Raw genomic sequence first — 23,564 nt, 5'->3', positions numbered from 1 at the left:
CCTTCTCCAAAAAGTTGACCTTCAGAGATTTCCATACCCCAGCTCTACACAATTATCCAATGGTCTTAGCCTCTTCTCTGAACCAGGTTCTCCATTGTAGTGGAACAGGCTCTAAAACAGCTTTAAGCACATCTATCCAGTCTTTAGGGATAATTCTATTACAAGCTGACCATGAGTTTAACATCTGTTTCACAATGGTGAATGCATGCCATATGAGACTGTTGCTTCCTTGAATCTTCTTACATCTAACATTGGCACAGGAGTCCAATCAGCTCTTAAAGCTCTATCATCTGGCAATTTCTGTAAGGTTATTAGATAAATTAAGGTTGGTGGTTTGAAAACCTTAGGCTGTTCCTCACTAACCTTATAATGCAATGCTGAAATTGGTTCTCCTTTAAATTCTTTTGTCGGGCTTGAATCTCTCTATGATCTGCTTTAATAAGTTTTTCTAAGGCCTGCATCTTGGCACTCATATCAACCAACCATTTTAGAGATTAACCAAGAAATATCAACAGACAACAAAATTATCAAAATGATAATTAACAGTATGTCAATCCCAGTTAAGCTTATTATCCCTTCATTTAATTGTTCTAATTTTAAATCATACACAGACCTAACTCTCTCCATTGTAATATTGTTTCCCATTTTTTTATTATTTTATTTTATTTTATATAACAAAGTCCAATTAAATGAAAACAAACATTTATACACAATATTTGGGAATTTGGGCGTCGCTCTTTCCAAACTACTCCCTGCTGGTAAGAGGCGCTGTCATGGGGGATTCGAAGAAGATTCAGATATCCTGCCTGTAGTCTGTAGGGCTGTTTTGTCCAGCTGTTTTGAATGTAGGATCAGCTTGTACTCTGTTTCAGGTGGTCTGGTGTGATCAAACCACATTAGTCTGGAAGGAATCCCCACCTTTTCATTTTATGTTGTTTCCCATTTTTTTAATGCAGAAAAAAAAAAACCTCTTCTCTTTTACCTAATTCCTTCCTTTAAGAATTCCCAGTTGTCTTACCAAATCTGCAGACACTGTGAGGCACAGCACATCTGATTGGAGAACTAGCATATGGCTGTGAGTTGAAAGTGGCAGCCTGAGGAGAGGGACTGTAGCAAAAGCCCACAACCCACTGTGAGTTGGGAGAAGAGAAGGAGAAAGAGAGAGCTGGCTGTCTGAAAAAACCACACACAGACTTGTATGGAAAAACACGTGTGGCAGAGCAGCCTAAAGGCAGAGCCAGCCAGTCTAAGGCAGGCAAGTCCTATGGCATTTGCAGCCCAGGTGCTTCTGGAGTTTGTGTGTCAGCTGGAGACTGTATAGAGAGGCTACAACAGGAAAATTCCAAACTTGCTCAGTGGCTTGGGGAAAAAAGAAAAGAAAACCTAGTGACTCTGGTGGGAGCCCCTTTGCAGCTCCAGCCTGAGACAGTTGGCTGCAAAGCCACAGGCAAATGGCTTTTTCAGGAATTTATACCTTAAAGTTGGGCACCAATGTGTAGCACTAATAATAAAAACACTGAGACAGTATTGGGGTTCAAGATGAAGATCAGATAAGCAAAGCAGCCAGCCACTAGAGAGTTCTCACCTCTACCAATGCTCAGACCAAAGGGTTGACTATGTCCTTTGCTTGCATCTCCAAACTGCACTACTCTTCAGACTGCCTAGACTGCCATGAGTTCCTGTCTTGTCCTGCCTTATATTCCTCTCTATGCCCAGCAATATCACTCCTGTCTCCACCTCCCTAGTGATGGGTTTAAATGTGTAAGCTCTGTTCCTTTTAGACTAATTCACTCTCATGTAGCTCAGGATGGCCTTGAACTCACAGAGATTCATCTGGTGCTGTCTCCTGAGTGCTGGAATAAAGGTGGGTACCACCACTGCCTGGCCTCTATGGTTGTGGCTAGCTTTGCACTCTGAACTTCAGGCAGGCTTTATTAGATCATAAACAAAATAACACTACAGGGGGGGAACAGAACCCTCACAAACTGTATGCCAATGAATTTTATTGGGATTACTTACAGGAATACGGGTGAGAGATTCCTCACAATGCTGGGGAACATTGAACAGGCAGCTCAACAGGCTGGAGAGTATCCTTCAGGTGCCTCAGCTGGTTGAAACCTGTTCTTCCAGGCAGTTGGTTTGGTCTCAGAGTCTTTGTGGCTTGGCTCTGCTCTTGAGGGAACTCAGTTTATATTGCTTACTCTGGCTGGTAAGGGTCTAGTGGAGCTGATGAGTTTCAGAGACTTCCTGAAGCTCTTTTGAAGGATGGAATGTAATGGGAAATGTCATTCTGTAAATATGTTTCTCATACTGGCTTATGAATAAAACACTGTTAGCCAATAAGAAAGGAAGATATGAGGGACTAGGAGACAAGGAGGAAACAGGAAGTAGTAAGAAGGAGTCAAGATGGAGAGACTGGAGAGAACAGAGGTCTGGGTCCACTCCCGGGGAAAATGAGACCACGTGGAAATATTAGATTAACAGAAATGGGTTAATAATTAAGACAGAGCTAGCCTATAAGAAACTAGTACCTGGCCAACAGCATTATATCAAATACAGAGTCTCTGTGCGTTATTTGGGGGCTGGCGCGGCGGGACCAGACCGGTGGCGGGGGTGGGGGGGGGGGGGGAAATCCTACTCCTTACAGGAATGTTTCAGGCTTGGAGGGAACTGTTAACACAACAGAGTGATGGAGTGGGAATAAAGAGTCATGCAGAAGTTTGCAGAGGGCTACTCACGGGGACCTACAATTGCTGTAACTGTCTCAAGCCTACTAAACCAAGGTCGTGATGTACTCACATCTCTAGGACAGTGTGACGTAACCTTCCACAATGATCTTAGCATTGTCTCTCAGCATTGCCCTTTTTGATGTCATGGCTGGCTGGTGCACAATAGGATGTGTAATCTTGACTCCCACCCACTGAATGCTAATGACACCCAAAATCTAATGACAGACCACCAAAAATGCCTACAGACATTGTAAACTTCATCTGAGAATAAAATGGCCCCCAGGCTGAAGCCCTGTCAGAACATAGCAGGAAGCAGTGGTTCAGTAATACTGGGGAGCAATGGCAGCATCCTTGTGAGCCTGCCTTGTGCTAGTACTAAGCCTTGGGCTTCTCGAGTATAGTTTCAAGTCCTAACCACTACCATACAAGCAGATGGCTCTACATCCCTCAAGACATGCCACAGGTAGGCTGCCCAGGCCACCTGACTCCAACCCAACCCCTCTGTGAGCTGAGATGGATTTCACCGACGCATTACAGTAAACAGGCAGCAAACTGCATCCCACCCATAGGTCAGTCATTACAAGCTAACCTCATGTGGCTTTGCTGGATTCAAGGAGTCCCTCCTATCTTTGCCCTGGACCCGTACAGTTTTGCAGACATTAGGTTTGCAACCTGATGGGCACCTTAGCCAAAATCTTACTGGGTCTCTTTGAGTAGGTGATATGATCAAACAATGTAGACATCTGTCAAGGAAAGTCTAAAGCTGGTAGCTAGTATACCCTTGGGGTATCCCAGAGTCAACCTCTGTGGCACCTGATGGGTAACTGAGGCCCAAAAAAGAAGATCCCTTTACCTTAGCTTTATAGGAAGCTGGACAGAGCTGAACTTGATCTTGGGGCTGCCACTTGAATATTTTTTCTTATCAAACAAGATTAGGAAAAATTTTTAAAAAGATATCAATTAAGATAAGATTCACACAGTGCAGTTTATCATGCAAGGTGGGTCATTCCACAGCTTTTAGTCTGTGCGTAGATAATCATGACCATTTCCAGGAGCAATTTTAGACATTTTATTATCACTTGTAAAAAAAAAATCAATATTCAACCTGGTGGTGGTAGTACATGCCTTTAATCCCAGAACTCAGGAGGCAGAAGCAGGTGATCTCTGAGTTCAAGACCAGCCTGGTCTACAGAGCTAGTTCCAGGACAGCCAGGGCTACATGAAGAAACCCTGCTGATTGGAGATGTCATTCTGTAAATATGTTTCTCTTATTGGTTAATGAATAAAGCACTGCTGGCAAATAGGAAGACAAGATAGGCAGGACTAGGAGACAAGAAGAGTCAAAATGTAAGACCAAGAGGAGTAAGAGGTCCTGATCCTTTATCCAGTAAGCCCAGACCATGCAGAAATACTTAGATAGAAATGGGTTAATATTTAAGACAGAGCTAGCCAATAAGAAATGCTAGTAACAGGCCAACAGCTTTATATCTAATACAGTGTCTCTGTGTGTTATTTGGGGCTGATGCAGCTGTGGGACCAGGCTGGCAGTGGGAAAACTGATCAGAACAATATGGTGCCCAACGTGGGGCCCAAAAACTTTCACTTAAAACTTAACAAAAGCTTAAAAAGGGATTTTAGAAACAAACAAACAAAAAAAAGAGACAAACAAGGCTTCTTACACCAAAAAACCTTGTCTTGATAAATAAAAAAATAAAAATTTAAAAAATAGAGTAATAAAAAGACACGTAAAGATAAAAAGTACACTTAGTCTAAATACTATATAATATTGTGTTGTCTTTGTATTATTTGAATACTAAGGAAATAGCAACAACTGTTAAAAAATGCTACTAAATTAATCCAATTTATATACTTTAAAAATGCTTTAACTTCAAAATTTAAGTCTAAGGACAGGTTACTGGGAAAAATATTGTATTTTTCTTTCCACAGAAAATAAAAAGTTGTAGATTCCTTCCAAACTAACATGGTTTAATCAAACAAGACCCCTAAAACAGTGTCCCAAATGATCCAACATTCAAAACAATTGGGACAAGACAACCTTACAGACCACTACAGCCAAGATTTCTACATCTTCTTAAGATTGCCATAACAGCGCCCCCTACCACAAAAATGTTTTAAAACAACGACTCCCAAATTCCCAAATACTGTCTACAAATATTTGTTTTCATTTAAATGGAGTTGGTTATAAATAGTTAATAATCACAACCAATCTCTTTTAAAAGTAAAAGGGATTATGGCATAAAATAAATACTTTGTTTTAGAATAGATTTTCATTTATTTATACAAATTTATCAATTTTATGATATGTATATTTTTCTTCTTATTTAGGTATTGTGTTTATGTAGCTCATTTAAAAATGTAATGTATAATTTAGTACAGATTATAGGTAGTTACCTATGATAGTCAAAGCTTATAATTAGGTTGGTTAGGTTTTCTAGATATATAGAGATATATTTCAATTGGATAGACATTCTTCAAACCTTTCAAAGACCTACAGAATATGCCATTTAAAATGGTTTATGGTTTTTCTTAACAGTAAGACACAACTGCTCCTGGCAACACCACCCTCACAAAAGGAAGATGGACATTGAAGAAACTCATTATGGAGTTTACTCCCAATATGGCAAGACTAGCCATTTGGGCAAGATACTGTTCTTGTCTGGACTGTTTGACTTTATGCTATATAAACTGGACATGCAGGACTCACAGAAAAGTAACTGCTAAAACAAAATGAACATTGCTGTATGGTTCCTGCTTCATGAATTTCCTACTTTGCTGAAAAGTCTGCCAGACACATTATGATCTATAAGCTAAAGATAAAACATTACAAAAGAACTTCAGGTGACTGAACAGGTAGTAAGATGTCTCTGTCATTTCTAGAGTTTATATACTATCCTTCTGTGGCCTTTGATGGAGTTAAAGATAGTTAAAAATAGTTGTGGTTATATTTTCCTTAGTTAAGATAAAAGATAAATCATATATAAAACTTTAAACTCACAAAGGTAGGATAGATGATGAAATAATTTCCTTAAATCTTGATAATGTTAATAGACTAAATATTATAATTATAGTTCTTGCTTAATAACTGCTTTGTTATATGTAATTTTACTATGTTAAAGTTAAAACCCTTCTTTTTACTTTCTACAGAAAAAAGGAGATGTCATTCTGTAAATATGTTTCTCTTGTTGGTTAATGAATAAAGCACTGTTGGCAAATAGGAAGACAAGATAGGCAGAACTAGGAGACAAGGAGGATTCTGGGAGATGTACTTTGAGAGTCAAAATGTAGGACCAAGAGGAGTAAGAGGTCGTGACCCTTTCTCAGGTAAGCAGAGACCATGTGAAAACACTTAGAAACACTAGTAACAGGCCAACAGCTTTATATCTAATACAGTGTCTCGCTGTGTGTTATTAGGGGCTGGCGCAGCTGTGGGACCAGGCTGGTGGTGGAAAAACTGATTGTATCACCCTGCCTCAAACAAACAAACAAAAACAAAAGCCAATGCTTACAAATGCTGGTATCTTCATCCCTTCATTTCCCCCCAACCTCCCAAGTCCTCACAGTTTTGAAATCACTACTGTTTCATTGGAGCCACCTTTCTTACTGCATTTGTTTAGTGTGTGTGTGTGTGTGTGTGCCTGTACACATGTACATACATGCACATATATGTACATGCCATAGTATATATGTATGTAGAACACAGAGGATAACTTGTCGGAGTTGGTTCTCTCCTACCATGTGGTATCTGGGAATGAAACAGGTTGTATGTAGGCTTGGCAGCAGGCTCCCTTAACCCTGAGCTATCTTGACAGCCCCTGAAATTTCTCATGAGAGGAATAGAAGGGTGTGGGATGTGGGGTTCTTGGTGCCAGCCACCCTTCTCTGGAAGCAATGCAGTAGCATATGACAGTTCTTCCTCCTTTTTTATGGCTGAATGATATTCAAGTTTATCTACTGCTCCACGGGTGGATAGTCCATTTTCTTTTTAACTCCTGTTGAGTGATGGCTTCCTATACATAAGCTTGACATGGTGGCAGACCACAAGGCCCACAGAGTGAGCAAGACTGTTTCCATGTCACAGTCATGGAAAGGGGATTATGTAGATTTTACAAGTTACACCTACTCCCAAAGGTCTCAAACTGACAGACTGGGTGCTAAGATAGCAATTAACTGTGTCTGATTTGACATGAGAATTTTGCAGTTGTTTAGGACTTTGTGGTTTCGCTCCAGTTGTGAGCACACAGAGACCAGAAGCTGAGATCTGTGTCTTGCTATAATAACTACATAATAACTTGCTCTGATAGCTCTCCACTATAGTTTTGAGACAGGGTCTCCCACTGAACCTGGGGCTCACAGAAAGCCGGGGGATTCTCCCTGTCTCTGCCTTCCCAGCATTAGGACCACAGATGTTGGAGATCTGAAGCAGAGGTTATGGAGGAACATTGCTTTACTGACCTGTGCCTCACAGCTTGCTCCGCCTGCTTTTAGACACAGTCCAGGACCACCATCAGTGGGCTGGGACCACCATCAGCCATTAAGCAGGAAAATGTCCCCACATTCTTGCCTACAGGTCATTTGATGAAGGCGTGTTCTTAATTGTGGGATCTCTCCCCCCAGATGACTCTAGCTTGTGTCAAGGTGACCAAAAATCTAAGCATCACCCATCAGCTTAGTTAGCTTTCCAGGTCTGCCAAGTTTCAAAACTGAAAATAGTACCAGAAAACCGGTCATCCTCTTGTCCCCAGGTACCCCACCTGCCATTATGTCCCACTTCCCCCAACACCTGGCACTCCAGATCTCCAAGGAGAGCTCAGGTCTCTGTCAACCATCTAGAGGACCACACTTAATCTTTATCCATCTCTTCCCCCCCCCCGCCCATATTCTCTAGGGCTAAAGGATCTGGAACCCCAACTCCAACATCTCCCGATTTCTCGGTTGGTTGAGACATACAAGGAATCTGAGGAGCTCATTGGCTAGGTATGCCCTGCTTCCTGTATTTTGTTCCCAGAGAAGCAGCTGCGATTCCCAACAGCTCTTTATTGGGCCCTGGAGAAGCAGCTTGCTGAGGTGTGCCAGCCTGTGTCCTCCCTCAATGAGTTAGATGAACTTTCACTATAGTCCTAAGTTCACATCCCAGTTGGGAAGTCAGTGGATCTAGCACAGTTTTGTGCAGTATCCTGAATATCACTGTCTTCTATAACATCAACAATGCTAGGATGTAGAAACAGTTACCTGCTAGGGTCTCTGCAGGAGACACTGGGCTGGGCCTCAGCAGTGTCCCTCTGGCCAGCTCTCCTACTTCCCTTCTACCACCAAGGCCAGAAGAACTCAAACTCATCTCCAAGGCGCTGGAGATCCCTGTAGCAGCCAGCTGTCCATGTTGTTTGTCTGGTCATAAGAGATATGACCCTTATTCCACAGGGACCCTGCACTACCTCCCATGGGAAGGAATCCACAGGGAGAGGCCAGAGGCATCTGAGCAGACAGGCTTCCTGCAGCCACCCACTTTGGCCCCCTCCTGCTTCTACAGTTGTCCTAGCTTTGTGGAGTGTGATTTCTGTAAGGGAGCCTGTCTTTGTTACAAGAGTGTCTGCCTTGGTGTTTATGACTAGAGGGGGGAATAGATGGCATCTCAACCCACCGTGTGTGTGTGTGTGTGTGTGTGTGTGTGTGTGTGTGTGTGTGTGTGTGTGTGGTTCCAGAAGAGGGCGCAAATCCCTTTGATGCTGGAGTTGCATGGGGCTGGTTGCAAGCACAGTGACTCATTCTTCTGTCTCTGCCTCCCATTCCAATCCAGGAGTGCAGCTACTAATCAGGTTTTTACATGGGTTACAGAGATCAGACTCAGGCCGTCAGGCTTGTGTGACAAGTGCTTCTATGAGTTGAGCCATCTCCCCAACCCCTCTGAAGACATTTTTAGCTTATTTCCTTATTTTTGAGGTACTGGGGATCAAACTCAAATGCTTGTATACTCTGCACATGCTCTCCTCTGAGCCACAGCCGGCATCTGAGTTACATTTATTTGCCCTGTTTCTCTGGGCTCCTCTAGGCTGACAGTGCATTGGATTCTTCTGGTCTTTGCTCTCTTCACAGTCCTGATGACTGCTTCCAGGATACTGTCTAAGTGTTCCTCATTGTGGGTTGCCTCCTGTTGACTCAAGTCAGTCTAGCGGTGGAGGATGGGTGGTGGAGGGTGGGAGGAAGATGTCCTCTTCATCCTGTAATACTAAGGGTGTTTGCTGTGTCAGAAACTCATTGGTGAGGCTGGTGAGCTCAGTTGCCTAGCTGAGCAAGGTGAATTGTTTGGCAATCTTCTGCTTGTGGGGGTCACTCTATTCCAAATACAAGATCAATCAATTGGGGTGGGAGCCCTGGCATTGCCTGTTAGCAGTTAGCACCCAGGTTCTATATGAGTCTGCCTAAGGACAGAAGAGCCTCTGTGTGGTGAAATTGGGTCACATGAGGCTGCTGTTTCTGCTTCTACAGAGTTGGGTTCAGACTCCCTGTGTGCAGAAGAGGCTCATAGAGCCAAAGTGCCAAGCCCTGGTCACAAGGCAGGCATCCCCTCCTCCACATTCAGCTCTAAACTATGTTGGTTGAAGCTGACAACAGGCCAGATGACATGTCCAGACCCTTGTACCTGCATTGCAGTTGCCAGCCCTCAGAGAATACTGGGGTGCAAGAGTCCAGAGAGCTCCTGCTTGCTACTGCTCAGGGACCTTGCTTACAAAATGCAGAATGGGGCTGCATCAATGGTTCATTTGGTAAAATGCTTGCTATTTCAAGCACAGGGCGCTGAATTCAGTCCCAGCACAATGTAAGAAGTGGGGCACGGTGGGATGCACCTGTAATCCCAATGATGTTGAGGTGGAGGCATGATGATCTCTGGGGCTCTCTGTCTTGTCTAATCCATGAGCTCCAGGACCCAGTGAGAGACACTGTATTAAAAACAAAGGTGATAAGAGATTGAAAAAGATATCCAGTGTCAGCCTCTGGCCTTCATACATACATGCATGTATGTACATGCACAGAGAGAGAAGGAGGAAGGGAGTGAAGGAGGGAGGGAGGGAGGGAGGGAGGGAAGGAAGGAGAACCTAACTTGCAAAAAGTTCAAGATGGGATGCAAGATGCCTTAGCCTGAGCTGGCTATGGTGGTGCATGCCCTTAATCCCAGCACTTGAAGGCAGATCTCTTGATTTTGAGGTCAGCCTGTCTACATAGCTATCTCCAGGACAGCTGGGGCTACATAGTAATACCCTTCAAACAGAGACAGGCAGATCTAGCAGGCAGATCTGAGCTCAAGGCCAGCCTAGTTTACAGAGCTAGTTCCAGATAACCTGGGCTATACAGAGAAACCCTGCCTTGAAAACATCAACAAAGATGTGATAGCCTGGAAGGAAGGTACCACATGTGGCTGCCACCCTCTATACAAAGCAGGTGGTGCTCAACCCACCTTGTCCCTTCCCTTGGTTTGCAGAGTTCCCAGCAGGAATGCTGGTGCAGGGGAGGTCTGAGATGTTGAGTCACCCTGGGACAGCCCTTTTCTCCTTTCTTGCTCTTTAGGACCAGGACTCCTCTGTAAAATGGGGGAGTGATTCTAGTTTGTGTCCCCAACCTCTCAGCAGCTGCCCCTGGCTCTCAGCTGGCCCAGATACCCAGGGTTCTCTTGTTGCCAAAGGCTACTGCACCCCCTGCTGGCCCGTGCCGCCGGGTGCTCTCTAGGCACCTCAGCTCTCTGACTTCCCTGCAGGCTGTTTGGGGAAGGGCAGCTTGGTTGACCTCCACAGGAAAGCTGCAGCCAACATAGGTTCCTATTTCAGATTAAGAAAGGGTCTGAAGGGGTTTCCGTGAAGTTGCTCAAAACCCAGACCAATGATTCTATCCATAGTATGCCTAACCTTTGTGTTTTTTAAAAAAAATATGTATTCATAAAAACATGTATTCATTTTTAGCTTATATATGTGCTTGTTTGTCTACATGTATATGTCATGTATGCTTCTTGTGTCTGAAAGGATCAGATGTCAGATTCCCAGAACTGCAGTTAGAGAGAATTGTGAGCTGCCTTGTGGATGCTGGGAACATAACTTGGGTCCTCTGTGAGAACAACAAGCACTCTTAACCATTTGTCATCTCTTCCAGCCTTGCCCATTTTTGTTTGTCTGCTTGTTTTGTTTTGCTTTTGAGGCAAAGTCTCACTGTGTAGCCCCAGCTGGCCTGGAACTCAATATGTAGACTAGACTGACCTTGAACTCACAGAGATTCACTTCTTCTGCAACCTGTTAGGATTACAGGTGTGAACCATCATGCCCTGCATGCTTTTGTATGTCCTGTGTCATGCTCTCCCCAGTCGTGTGTATGCCCATGTGCAAGATACTGCAAGTGTGGAGGTCAGAGGATTTATCTGCTAAGCCATCTTGTTGAGCCACCCTTTTATTCTTTTTCTTTTTGACAGAGGTTTAAAACCGCTGAGGGGGCAGGTCCCTATCTCAAGTGCCTGACTCAGAAAACACACACACACACACCACTGTGAAACTCCCCAGTGTGAGAAGAGAAAACACCTCAATACTCACTCATGACCTGTCACCCCAGTACATCCAGGATTTCCAACTCCTATCATTGTTTGCTCTCTTCTCTGGAGGTTACTAGTGAGGATACAAAAAAAAGACTCTCAGCAACACCAAACTATTGGCGGGGGGAGAGTATTACTAATCCCAGCATGGAGGATCATGAGTTGCAGGTTCTTGGCCCCTGATGGCATCACCACAGTCTCTGTCTATGACTTCATATGACTTTCTCTCTGAGCTTTTTGTTGAGCTACCCTTCAGGTATCTGTTTCTTCTTCTTCAGAGGACTACAGACACTGCTGGGGACCTTGATCTATCATCTTCCATTTATTTCTATTTGATCATGTTGCCAATTTCCAAATAAGGTCTTATCCTGGGTTCCGGGCCTGGCTTATGTTGGAGGGACTCATGGAATCCCTACCCAAGGCCAGATCCTCTCAGGGGAGCCATCCTTGAGGATGAAGAGGGAAGGGGATTCTCTGCCAACAGAGCTGTCCTCCAGAAGGTGTTCAGTCACACCACAAGTGCCCAGCTCCATGCTAGGCACAGCCACACCTGCCCCTATCTGAAGCCAAGCACCCAAACCTGCCTGCTACCCAAAGACAGGCTTGGAGATGGCCAGGCCCACAGGTGCCATGGACTGACCCAGTCAGGGGAGAACAAGGGCTCCAGTAATCAGGTTGGTAAGGATTCGGCGAGTGACAGACAGACACAACACAAAGAGATGCAGTTGGAATCGGCTGCAAGTTTACTTCAGTGAGAGCATTAGATATATACACATGATTTAGGAACTAAGATTTGACCCCATGCCAGGTTATACATAGTCACATCTGATGAGTGGTTACATGTTGACAACTTATCTTGAAACTAAAAGAACAGAGCAGGAAGTACCCTCTGAGTACCATCTGGCCTCTAGATAGTTGTTAAGAGTCTCAGACCTGAGGTCAATTTTATTCTTAGAATTCTGCCGAGCTGACTCCTATGTAAAAATGCAGAAATTTGCAAAGCGTAATATATTTATGGCCAGTCAGGCCAATTTTATGTGCTGCTAAAAGTCTAACCTGCGTCTTAAGTTGTCTTCATACCATTCTCTACTCAGATGCCAATGGCCATGCTAAGCACAAGAAAGATAATAATCAAAAAAGACACTATGCAAAACCCATAACCCAGGAAGCAAAGCATCTTTGGAAAACATCCAGAACTCTTTGGAGTCCAGAACTGGGCACTCTGCCAGAGGCCTCCAGGGAGCTTAGCCCCGAGGGGCACGTATCTCCCGTCCAGCATCACGACATAAGTCATGTCACACAGACGACTCTGGAGTTGATGTGGCACACAGGGCTCCAGGTCCCAATTCCAGGCTTCCTCTGTCAACTTCTGTGGTTGACAGAGGAATGAACAAAGACTCAAAGAGCGACACAGACTTCTAAAGTCACATAGGTGACTTAGGACAAGAGCTAGACCTGCACCTGGAACTCCTGAGCCCTTCAGCCAGTATCTCATAGCCCTAGAGCATTGGGAGGGGATGGCCTATCCAACCCTCCATCTGTGGCACATTGTACGCTTACACATGCACACACACACACACACACACACACTCAGATGCACACTGAACACGATCTCACTTCACCAACTTCCCTACCACTTAAGCCCACCACTTAGGGTCTGGAGGAAGCGGAGGCAGCTGCTCACCCGCTGTGTTAATTTCCTGAAGCTCTGCCAATAATCGAGCACAAGCTCAGGGGCTTGCACCATTCACAAATCCTTTTAAAGCCCTCGAGAAGTAGAAGTGCGCAGTGGTTTTCTTGTGGCTGAAAGCCTTTGGGAGGGAGGCTCTTCCAGCTTCCTGAGGCTGCTGCCCCCTTGGTTTATGGCTCTTTGATTATGGTCTCTTCTGTAGCTCCTGCCACTGGCACCCACCCTCCCTATGCTTGCCTTTTAGGAGTGTCTCTGACTGCAGTGGACTCACCTGGCTCCTTTGTCAGCCCTCAAAGTCCTTTTTGACAAATAGTGAACAGTGGCAGGATTGGGGACATAGAAGTTCTCAGGGGCCATTCATCATGTCTCATTTTATGGGGGGGATTGTTTGTTTAAATTTTAAAATAATTTGCTTGTTGTTTTGTATAAAATGAACACATTAGTGATTAACTCTGAGTCACCAATAATGCAACAGTATTGCATTAAGGAAAGAAATCAGGGCCCTTCTCCTTGGTGTCATTTAACCAAGAGTGAGCCCAGAATCAAACTCTCTACTTCCTTCTCCCTGTGTTTCTGTCCTTTTGTCAGCCCATTGTATGAGTCTGAATCTGAGCCTGCCTGAAGGCTCTCTTGTAAGTGTGACCCTGTATGTCCACGTCTGTCTGTCTGAAAGTGTCTGTCTCTAACAAAGGGCTTTGCCGCAGTTGTTTTACTGCACAGCACAAGGAAGGAATGGCATACCTTACAGAAATCTTTAACAATTTTACAAAGGATGATATCACTGACTGCAACTGACCCAGATAGCAAACAGAACTACAAACGTTATTTATTAAGTAATATCCAAATATTGTGTTCAACATTTATGGTGGGTATTTATTTTATACTGTTACTTTTGACCTCTACTTTTGCTGTTTTCAGCACATGATTATCAGGACACAAATGCATTCTCTGGGTCCAGGCATGGAAGAATGCATAATTTAAGTAGCTTTGGGTCATAAAGGTTAGTTACATGGGAAATCTAAGGTAAGTAATATTGTTTGTTACATTGTTGTTCTCTTGAAGGCATTAAGCCTGTGAGCTAAGTATACCTCAAGGTGCATAAACAACTCTAGCTGTGAAGTCCAGTAGAAGTTCCAGTCTCTTAGAATGTGCTTCACCACAATTTTGTTGTTGTTTTGTTTGATTTGTTTTAAAGACAGATTCTCACTATGCAGCTCTGGCTGTCCTAGAACTCACTATGCAGACTAGGCTGACTTCAAACTGAAACTAGATATCCACTGCCTCTGCCTCCTAAGTGCTGGGATTAAAGGCGTGTGCCACCATCCCTGCTCAGCATCACCACAAAGTGTATGTGTATGAGAGTTTTGCCTGTATGTATGTTTGTGCTACTTGCAGTACCCGAGGAGGCCAGAAGAAGGTGTCCAATCCTCTGGAACTGAAATTGTAATTGTTAGTTTCCAGGTAGGGACTAGAACCTGAACCCAGATCTTCTGCAAGTCCTTAAAGCAGCTGAGCCACCTCTCCAGTCCCTTATTCATGTTTCACAGTTCTGGGGATGACATCATGGCCTTGTGCATTCTAGGCAAGTGCTCTGCCCTCAGAGAGCATCATTAGCCTCCCACTCATCTATCACACTCTCTCTCAGTCTCTCCCAGGAACTCCTGTGCACATCTATGCACCAGGTCCTGTTGACCACTGTTGCTCCAAATGAAAAGGGGAAACTGTCACCCTTACAGAAAAGGACACAGAAGCTGCAAGAGAAGTGACTTGGACAAAGCCACATGACAAAGAAAAGAAAATCAAGCCAATTTCCCAACTCAGGAGAGTGTGGCCTCCCCCATGGCTCCACATGGCCCTGCCAACCTGTGGCCTTCTTGACAGTATCAAAATTAAGGGTTCAGTGTGTGTCAGGTCCTTAAATACCCATGGTCTGAGGCACATACCAGCCTGTTCTTAGCAAGAATTCTCCAAGAAAGCAGAAGCAATGGTGTTTATTATGGACACATGGCCACAGAGGCCATGAAGTCCTGCATTCCTCCAGCCACAGGAAGATTACAGTAAGTGATCTCATCTAGTTAATGAGGTGCTAGGGACTGAACCCAGGGCTTTGTTAGGCAAGCACTCTGCCCACTAAGCCACACCCCCAGCCCCTGACTTCGGAGGACCTGTCAAACACTTCCCCAATCTCTGATAGCTTGATCTTTTTGTTTTGTTTTGTTTAGTTTTTCAGATTTTGTTTTGTTTTGGTTTTTCAAGACAGGATTTCTCTGTGTAACAGCCCTGGCTGTCCTGGAACTAGCTCTGTAGACCAGGCTACCATGGAACTCAGAGATTTGCCTACTACTGCCTCCTGAGTACTGGGACTAAAGGCATGTGCCACTACCTCTGTCTCCTTTCAGCTCTCTTGATGGCTTTTTGAAGTATCCTTTGCTTAATAAATCTTATTTGCAAAAATAAATAAAATAAACAAGCAAATTCAAGCTTGCAAGGCAAGCATTTATTGACTGAGCTATTATCCCAGCCTCTATCTTTGTCTGTTTAAGACAGCATCTCATGAGCCCAGGCTGGTCTGAAGCTCACTGTGTAACCCACGCTGCCACTGAATTCATGACAAACAATGATGGCTGGGTCTGTCTGGGCCTCTTTGCTTGAGGGAACTACTGTCAGTGGCCAGCTGAATAGGCCAGTGACATGAAGGGTCTGGGGACAGGCTCGTGAGTGGTATTCAAGGATTGCTTTTCTCTTTGTTTTTGTCTCAAGCGCCAAGTTGTCAGGAGACCCCAGCCCCTTCAGCTACCTTATCAACATGTTTTTCACACATCCAACCCTCTGAGCACATTTCATCCTCCTAACATCCCCAAGTGACAGGTGATCCCATAACTTCCAACAAACAGAAGTTTAGGAGGAGAAAAGTGCAGAATAAGGATCTGAATCTCAGCAGGATGGGTTCCTCCATGCTAATGTGTTTTGTGGGAACTCCTAAGCCTAGCTTGCATGGACAGACAGAGGTCTGTCTAGAAGAAGTCTTCATTTGGAGCAAGTCCCTGTCACTTGTTTAACCAACTTCTCCAGCCACCCTTGCCTTCAAACAGCTCTGCACTGGGGGATGGCCAGCATGGCTGTCCAGCTCAGAGCCCTGATGCTGTCATACAAACTTCCTTAGCAATGGTTCTCGACCTTCCTAATGTGGTCTTTTATACAGTTCCTCATGTGTGGCAACCATAGAACTATTTTCATTGCTACTTCATAACTGTAATTTTGTTACTGTTGTGAATCTTAATGTAAATATCTGTGTTTTCCTATGGTCTTGGGTGAACCCAGTGAAAGTGTCATCCAACTCCCAAAGGGGTCATGACCCACAGGTTGAAAACCACCTCACCATAAAGTCAGGTCACACAGGGAGCTGACACTAAGGGACTTTAAGCAGCTTGTTCAGGGTCATATTGCACAGCTGGAATTTAGACCCAACCCAGTGTCTCTCAGGTCCCACCCAGACATGGGCTGCCTTCCCAGCCACTCTCAACCCAGCTAAGGCTCAGCAAAGGAAGATAATGGCTTCTTGATTCCTTCCTGCAGATGTAAGCCATGCCTATTACAGACAGCACAGTGCCAGCCCACTCCTATCCACTTCTCCAGAGTCATTTTGGGGTACCTTGTCTTCCCGATGAGCTGTAACTTGATTATATCTTGGCCTTAGTTCTTACTCTCTTCACCACATATAAAGGCCAGATCAGTAACTAGTGCAGATTAGAAAGAGACAGCCCATACTCCTGCCTCAGACAGCAGCACTTTTACCCAGTGTTTGCCAGCTGGAACCATGAAGAAACCCTTACTGCTCCCATTTCTTGCCCGAACCTCTTTCACATGCTCACAGTGGCAGGGAGTGCTGGTTGGCCCTGGGTACCCACACTCCCCTTCTTCCAGTACAGCAGAGCTTCTGAAATCTAGCTGAGCGTGCACCCAGATGAACGCTACATGCCCCAGCTTCCTGTTGTCCTTTTGCCTCGTTTCTTCCCTCCTTTTCTCCTGCCCCGGCAGCAGGAGTGCAGCTTCAGTCCTTAAGAACCAGGAAAAGGTGTAATTATGGAACAAGGTAGAGCGAGCCCGAGCCCCTCCTGGCACACTGCCAAACCAAACCAGAACCTTTGTTCACCAAGATTGTATGCCACAGGGGAAATCAGGCCAGTGGGATGGCTCCGTGGGTAAAAGCACTTGCCACCAAATGTCAAAGCTGATGGTCTGGGTTCAATTTTGATTTCCAGAAGTTATCCCTTGAGTACTACATGCATGAGTGTTCATGTGTTCACGTACACACACACACACACACACACACACACACACACACACTAAACATAAAGAGAAAGGGGAAGCACGTCTGGGAGGAGCTCAGTGATATCTCTTTCTGGCATGATTAAAGCCCTATTTTCCATCCTCAGAATGAAAAACAGCAACAAAAACCAATAAGGTAAAAGCAGTCCTCTTTGTTTAAGCCAGCTATTTGGGGTCTCTAAAGTAACCGTAGATAATTGATCATAAACAGCAACCAGACAATAGTAACCAGTTCAAGGATCACCACATTCTATGTATTTTCCTCCTAATGATCATGCTACTTAAGCACTTTCTAAATTATTGCTCTTATTGTTTTTGTTAATTTGTTTTGAGATAGACAATAAAATTGTTTTATGATTTTTATTTTATAAATGCAAACTTTTTACAAAATAAAGTCAAAGATTTTTAGAAAGGCAATCTCTAAAATTAAAAATCAGTTAACAAAACCTGACACCAAAAAATATTATAATATCATAACAAAAAAAATTATAAAAAAATATATAATAAAATTTTTATTTTACAACTTACAACTTTCCTCCACCCCCAACAAAAAAAAAAAAAAAAACAAACAAGAATAAACTAAGATGAAAAAGGAAGAAAGAAAAAAAAGACCCCCCTCCCCCACAGGTGAGAAAAAAATCACACCACATTAAGAAATAAGTATAGGGGTTCTAAAGAAAAAAAAGAATAAATTTACAACAGACCCCCCCCCCCCCCCCCATCAAGGCAACAAACAAAAAAATACAAACCAACCAAAAAAAACCTCTAATCAACTTTGTTACAAACCACCCTTTTTTATAATAGGAAAACCCGGGAGCCCCCTAGACGCCCTTCAATTGAAGAATGGTTAATGAAGATGTGGCACATCTACACAATGGAATACTACTCTGCAGAAAAAAATAATGGTATCTTGAAATTGCAGGCAAGTGGATGGCACTTGAAGAAACCATCCTGAATGAGGTAACCCAGTCACAAAAAGAGGAACACAGTATGTACTCACTCATATATGGATTTTAGACCTAGATCAAATGATCACCAGCCTATAATTCACATCACCAGAGGAACTAGGATACAAGTTGTATTCTAAGAGATTCATATAAAGTCCCTCACAGAACTGGGAAGGGACAAGTCCACCAGACCTCAGGTATAGTGGGGGAGGACAGCTAATGGAGAGAGAAGTAGGAGAAAATGAGAGGGAGGAGAGGAAGGCATGTGCGACTAGGAGGATTGAGCCTGGTTAGGAATGGAAAATAGGAAAGAGAGAGAGAGACAGAGACAGAGAGAGAGAACATAAAAGAGGGAGCCAATATTGGTTTGAAGATAAAGTTGAACACAAAGAAAGGTCAAAGGAACTACAAGACTGCTCCCAACTAACAATCTCAGCTTCCGTGGAAAGGCTATCATAAATGCCCTTCCCGGAGAGTGAGATCAACAACTAACTTCTCCATGGAGTCCTCAACTAATGCCTGTTGAAAACAGGAGCAAACACCCATACATAAACACTGAGTCAAACTAGAACCCAGAAGCAGATGGAGAGGACAAGACCATGCGGTAGAAGTACATAGAGACAGCTTACCTGAACAAGGAGGAGCTAAGGGCCACTAGACTGATAGCTGGGAAGCCAACAGGGGTCTGACTCGGACTCCCCTGAATATGGGTCTCAGCCAGAAGGTCTGAGCAGTCTAAGAGACCTCAGACAGTGGAGCCAGGATGTATCCCTGGTGCACAAAAGGACTTTGCAAACATATCCCCCATGGAGGGATAACTGCCTTATTCTAGAGATAGGAGAGAAGCCCTAGTCCCTACTTCACAGGACCTGTCAGATCTACATGACCCCAACTGGATGGCATTCCCCTACATATTGTATTGTGGTGGGGGGTTGGGAGGGGAGGGTGTTTAGAGTGCATGGGAGAGGGTAGAGAGGGTAAAAGGGAGGGAAGGAGGGAGGGAGGGCTTGGGGGGAGGGAGGGAGGGAGAGGGAACTGGGATCGACATGTAAAATAATAATAATAAAAAAAAAAAACGCTTTGACTCCAAAATTTAAGTTGGAGAACAAGTTACTGGGGAAAAGTATTTCTATTTTTGTTTCCACAGAAAATGAAAAGATGTGGATTCCTTCCAGACTAATGTGGTTTGATCACACCAGACCGCCTGAAACAGAGTACAAGCTGATCCTACATTCCAAACAGCTGGACAAAACAGCCCTACAGACTACAGCTAGGATATCTGAATCTTCTTCGAATCCCCCAAGACAGCGCCCCTTACCAGCAGGAAGTAGTTTGGAAAGAACGACGCCCAAATTCCCAAATATTGTGTATAAATGTTTGTTTTCATTTAATTGGACTTTGTTATATAAAATTAAATAAAAAAATACTCTATAAAAAAAAAAAAAAAAAAAAAAAAAAAAAAATTTTTTTTTTGTGTGTGTGTGTGTGTGTGTGTGTGTGTGTTTTAATTGTTTTATTTTGAGAGAGGGTCTCACCTAAGGATGACTTGGACTCACTGTGTAGCCAAGGCTGCCTCTGAACTCCAATCCTCCTACCTCTGCCTCCCAAGCTGGGATTACAGATATGTGCCAGCACACCTTGCTTAAAACAGTATTTTAAATTATTTAATTAAATTAGTTTATATTTTAACTGATTAATTAATCTTTTTAATAAATAAAAATAAGTAATAGCAATTAACTTATCATATGTATATGTGGTTTTGCTGTGTCTATATGTACACACTGTGTGCATGCCTGGTAACTTACATGGATCAGAAGAAAGTGTCAGAGTTCCTGAAAGTGTAGTTCCTATGAGCCAACATGTAGTTACTGGGAACCAAACCAGGGTCGTCTGTAAGAGAAACAAGTGCTCTTAACTGCTAAGCCAACTCTCAAACCCCAAGATTAATTTACTCTTATTTATGTGTATGGGTGTGTTTGTCTTCTTGTGTGCATGAGAACCACGTGTGCCTGGTGTTCACAGAGGCAAAGGAGGAGGAGTCAGATCCCCTGGGACTGGGGTTACAGATAGTTGTGACTGCCACGTGGGCACTAGGAACCAAACCCGGGTCCTCTGGAAGACCAGCCAGTGTTCTTAGTTGCTGAATCATCTCCAGCTCCTAAAACAGAATTTTGCTTGTACATCCCTGGTATACTCAACCCTAGGGGGCCATGACTGTCCAAGAAAGAGAACCAAAGCAAAATTCCAAACTTCACTTAGATGTCTTGATAGTAAAGATGATCCTGGGATGCTCTGTTCACATTAGTAGCTTTTCTTTTCTTTTTCTCTCAAGATAGGGTTCCTCTGTGTAGCCCTGGCTCTGTAGATCAGGCTAGCTTTGAATTCACAGAGATCTGCCTGCCTCTGCCTCCTGAGTGCTGGGATTAAAGGCATGTGCCACCACTGCCCAGCTTTGTAACACGGAATAAAGAGGATGAGAAGCAATAACCATAGCACTCAGGACAATGAAGGGGGGTGTCAGAGATAATGGGTTTGAAGCCAGCCAGGGTTACATAGCAAGATCCTATTTAAAACAAACCAACAAACAAAAACAAAGACAAAATAAAAACAGTCAAACAAGAAAAAAAAATGCCTTAAAGAGTAAGTTTTTCCAGCCTCAGGCTGGCAGTGAGAAGGCAGAGCAGATGGAGGAGATCATAGAGCACAGAAGCTTCAATCTAAGAACAGGAATGGAGCAAAGCAACGGGAACATGTAAAGACCGCCACTCAAGTGAAATCCGCTCAATCCACATCAGGAAACACAACGTGAAGCTGAAAACAGAACTGCAAGAACTAAATGCTGATGCACAGAAGTGGGTAAAGATGCAGATCCCAAATCTGTGGTGTGTGCATTCTTCAAACAAGGATGGTGAACTAAAGGAGGTAAATGTGAGTCCTCTCATGGCCTCACTTTGGAGAGAAGATGTGAACAACAGTGTTTTCACTGGTGTAAGACAAGAAGAACTGGAAATGTATACTACCCCTAACTAGGACAAGAAAAGTTGTAAAGAGAAACTGGTGAGATAGAAAATAAGAAAAGCAAAAACTCACAGAGTATGCAGACATTTCCTTCAGGCTATTAAAAATAACAAGTATGGCTGGTTTGGGTGACCTGGAGGTGGGGACAGTCACAATCATCACCATTCACCTCCTTGTGGATTTGTGCCGAAAGAAGACAAAAAGAAAAGAAAAAGAAGAAGGAATTTCACTTGAAGAGCTAATGAAAGAGCAATCTGCTCTCCCTCCACTGCTCCCTCTGAAGAGGCAGGCAGGTCTTTGCCTCTCTCTTTTTCTCCTTCTCTCTTTATCTTTTCTCTCTTATCTCTCTCTTCTCTCTCCCTTCCCTTTCCCCCTCTCCCTTCCCTTTCCCCAATAAAACTTTCCATGTTAAAAAGAGAGAGAGAGAGAAAGAGCAGTCTGCTGTATGTCCAAATGTTATCACAATCACTGGAGAATCTTTTATCAAATGGAAGAAAAGGGGGAAACAACAGGAAAAGATTGATACACTTGAACAAGATATGAGAGACAGAAAGCTGACTTCAAAGCAGGTAAAGCAGTGGTGACCAATGGTCATGAGGTATTTGAACTTGGTCAATGAGGAGGAAGCAGACGGTACCCACTACAGTCAGGGGGCAGGTGGTGAGGGTGATGAGTCTATGAATGTAAATGACACAGATTTAGGCCTGCACATCCCAAGAGATGTAGAAGAGACTGGTATTTCTTCAAAGATTCAGCACACAGGCTTCAGGTAAAGATGAGAACAGATGAAGTGGAGCATCTGGAGGTCGGGCTGAGAATGGTGAAAGAAGTGATTTGGACAGAGACAACTGAGGTGGGAGACAAGGAAATGCAGAAAACAAGCAACAACAAAAACCAGGAATGGCACTGTTGCATTGATGAAAGTCTGTTCACTGGGGAAGACCAGAATGAACTAGAAGAATTAAACACACCAAACATGTCAAGGAGGAGAATTCGGTCAACGAAGCATGATCAACATGGACTGAGACTGACTGCATTAGTTGTTCTCACCCCTAGGATCAACAGGATGTTTGCTTCCCACTGAGGTTCTGGAGGGCTACTGCCCCTACTACGTCCTCTTCTGACCTTGACAACATCTCACAGTACATTCAGAGTAGTTGATAAACTGAAAATGGTCGTAAGCAGATGGTTGTAACTGTCCACTACCACAGGGTGTGTAACTGCTTCTCAGCTTTCACTGGGCATGGGTTATTTCCAGGAAGAACAAATTCATACTTAAAAACTTCCCATTTGATGCACTTTTTAGTAAGTGGCTTCCTTTCCTTTGTATTTATATGTTTTAAAGACTGCTTGATAAAGGAAACTGCATATGCAGGTTCAGTGTACTCAGCACATCTGGACAATTAGATGAACACAGAGAATGGGACGTGTCCAACCTGGTGGGTCAGCTGCAACGCTCTAGGTTAAAGCTGTTTAAAGTTCTGCCTTTTATTGCCAATAATGTTGTAAATAAAGACCTTTTCTTTATTTCTTTTTTTAAGTTTTTCTATGAAAAGTTTAACATTCCTTGCTTGTACTTCAATTAGATATTGTTTATACTGGTTGTAGGTGTCACAGAAGGCAAAAGTTTAATGGATTTTCTTAGTACATATTACATAACCATGGAGTACTGACAGTGTTAACAATTGTTAATTCATTTCCAAAAACACTAAGCACTATCGCTTTAAGTCCTGAACTGTTTGATCATCAACCTAATTAAATGCTACCTACAATTGAACAAACAAAAAAATTCTAGTTTCGAATCCACTTGCAATGAATGACAACACAGTGTCACTGAGCATTTTGGTGCTAATGATATGGTCCCTCAACTCCCTTGGGAAAAATGGCTGGTTCTGGATGGAAAAATGTGTAAGACATGCCTGTCATGTGTCATCATGCAGAGACCAAGGACATGGATGCCCAAAGAGGTTGTGTGAGCAGAGGAGACCCAGAGCAAGGAAGGAGCTCTAGACTGCTTGTGCAGGGCTCATAGGAGATATCATTCTGTAAATATATTTCTCTTATTGGTTAATAAATAAAGCACTGTTGGCCAATAGCAAAGCAAGATAGGTGGGACAAGGAGACAAGGAGAATTCAGGGGGAGGTAGGAGAGGGATTCAACATGTAGGACCAAGAGAGCAGAACTCCGGGCCCTCTCTCTGGTAAGATGAGACCATGTGGAAATACTTAAATTAATAGAAATGGGTTAATATTTAAGACAGAGC

The 23,564-nt window shown here is 43.6% G+C and overlaps 1 pseudogene; it reads left to right on the top strand.

Moving 5' to 3' along the window:
- Positions 1–22,384, top strand: part of LOC127218885 (zinc finger CCCH domain-containing protein 15-like) — a 35,963-nt pseudogene extending 13,579 nt beyond the window's left edge.
- Positions 22,385–23,564: the final 1,180 nt, after the last annotated feature.

This window comes from Phodopus roborovskii, unplaced genomic scaffold, assembly GCF_943737965.1.
Source record: "Phodopus roborovskii unplaced genomic scaffold, PHOROB, whole genome shotgun sequence".
In the NCBI taxonomy this organism is placed as follows: domain Eukaryota; kingdom Metazoa; phylum Chordata; class Mammalia; order Rodentia; family Cricetidae; genus Phodopus; species Phodopus roborovskii.
This window is presented reverse-complemented; position numbering and strand designations above follow the sequence as displayed.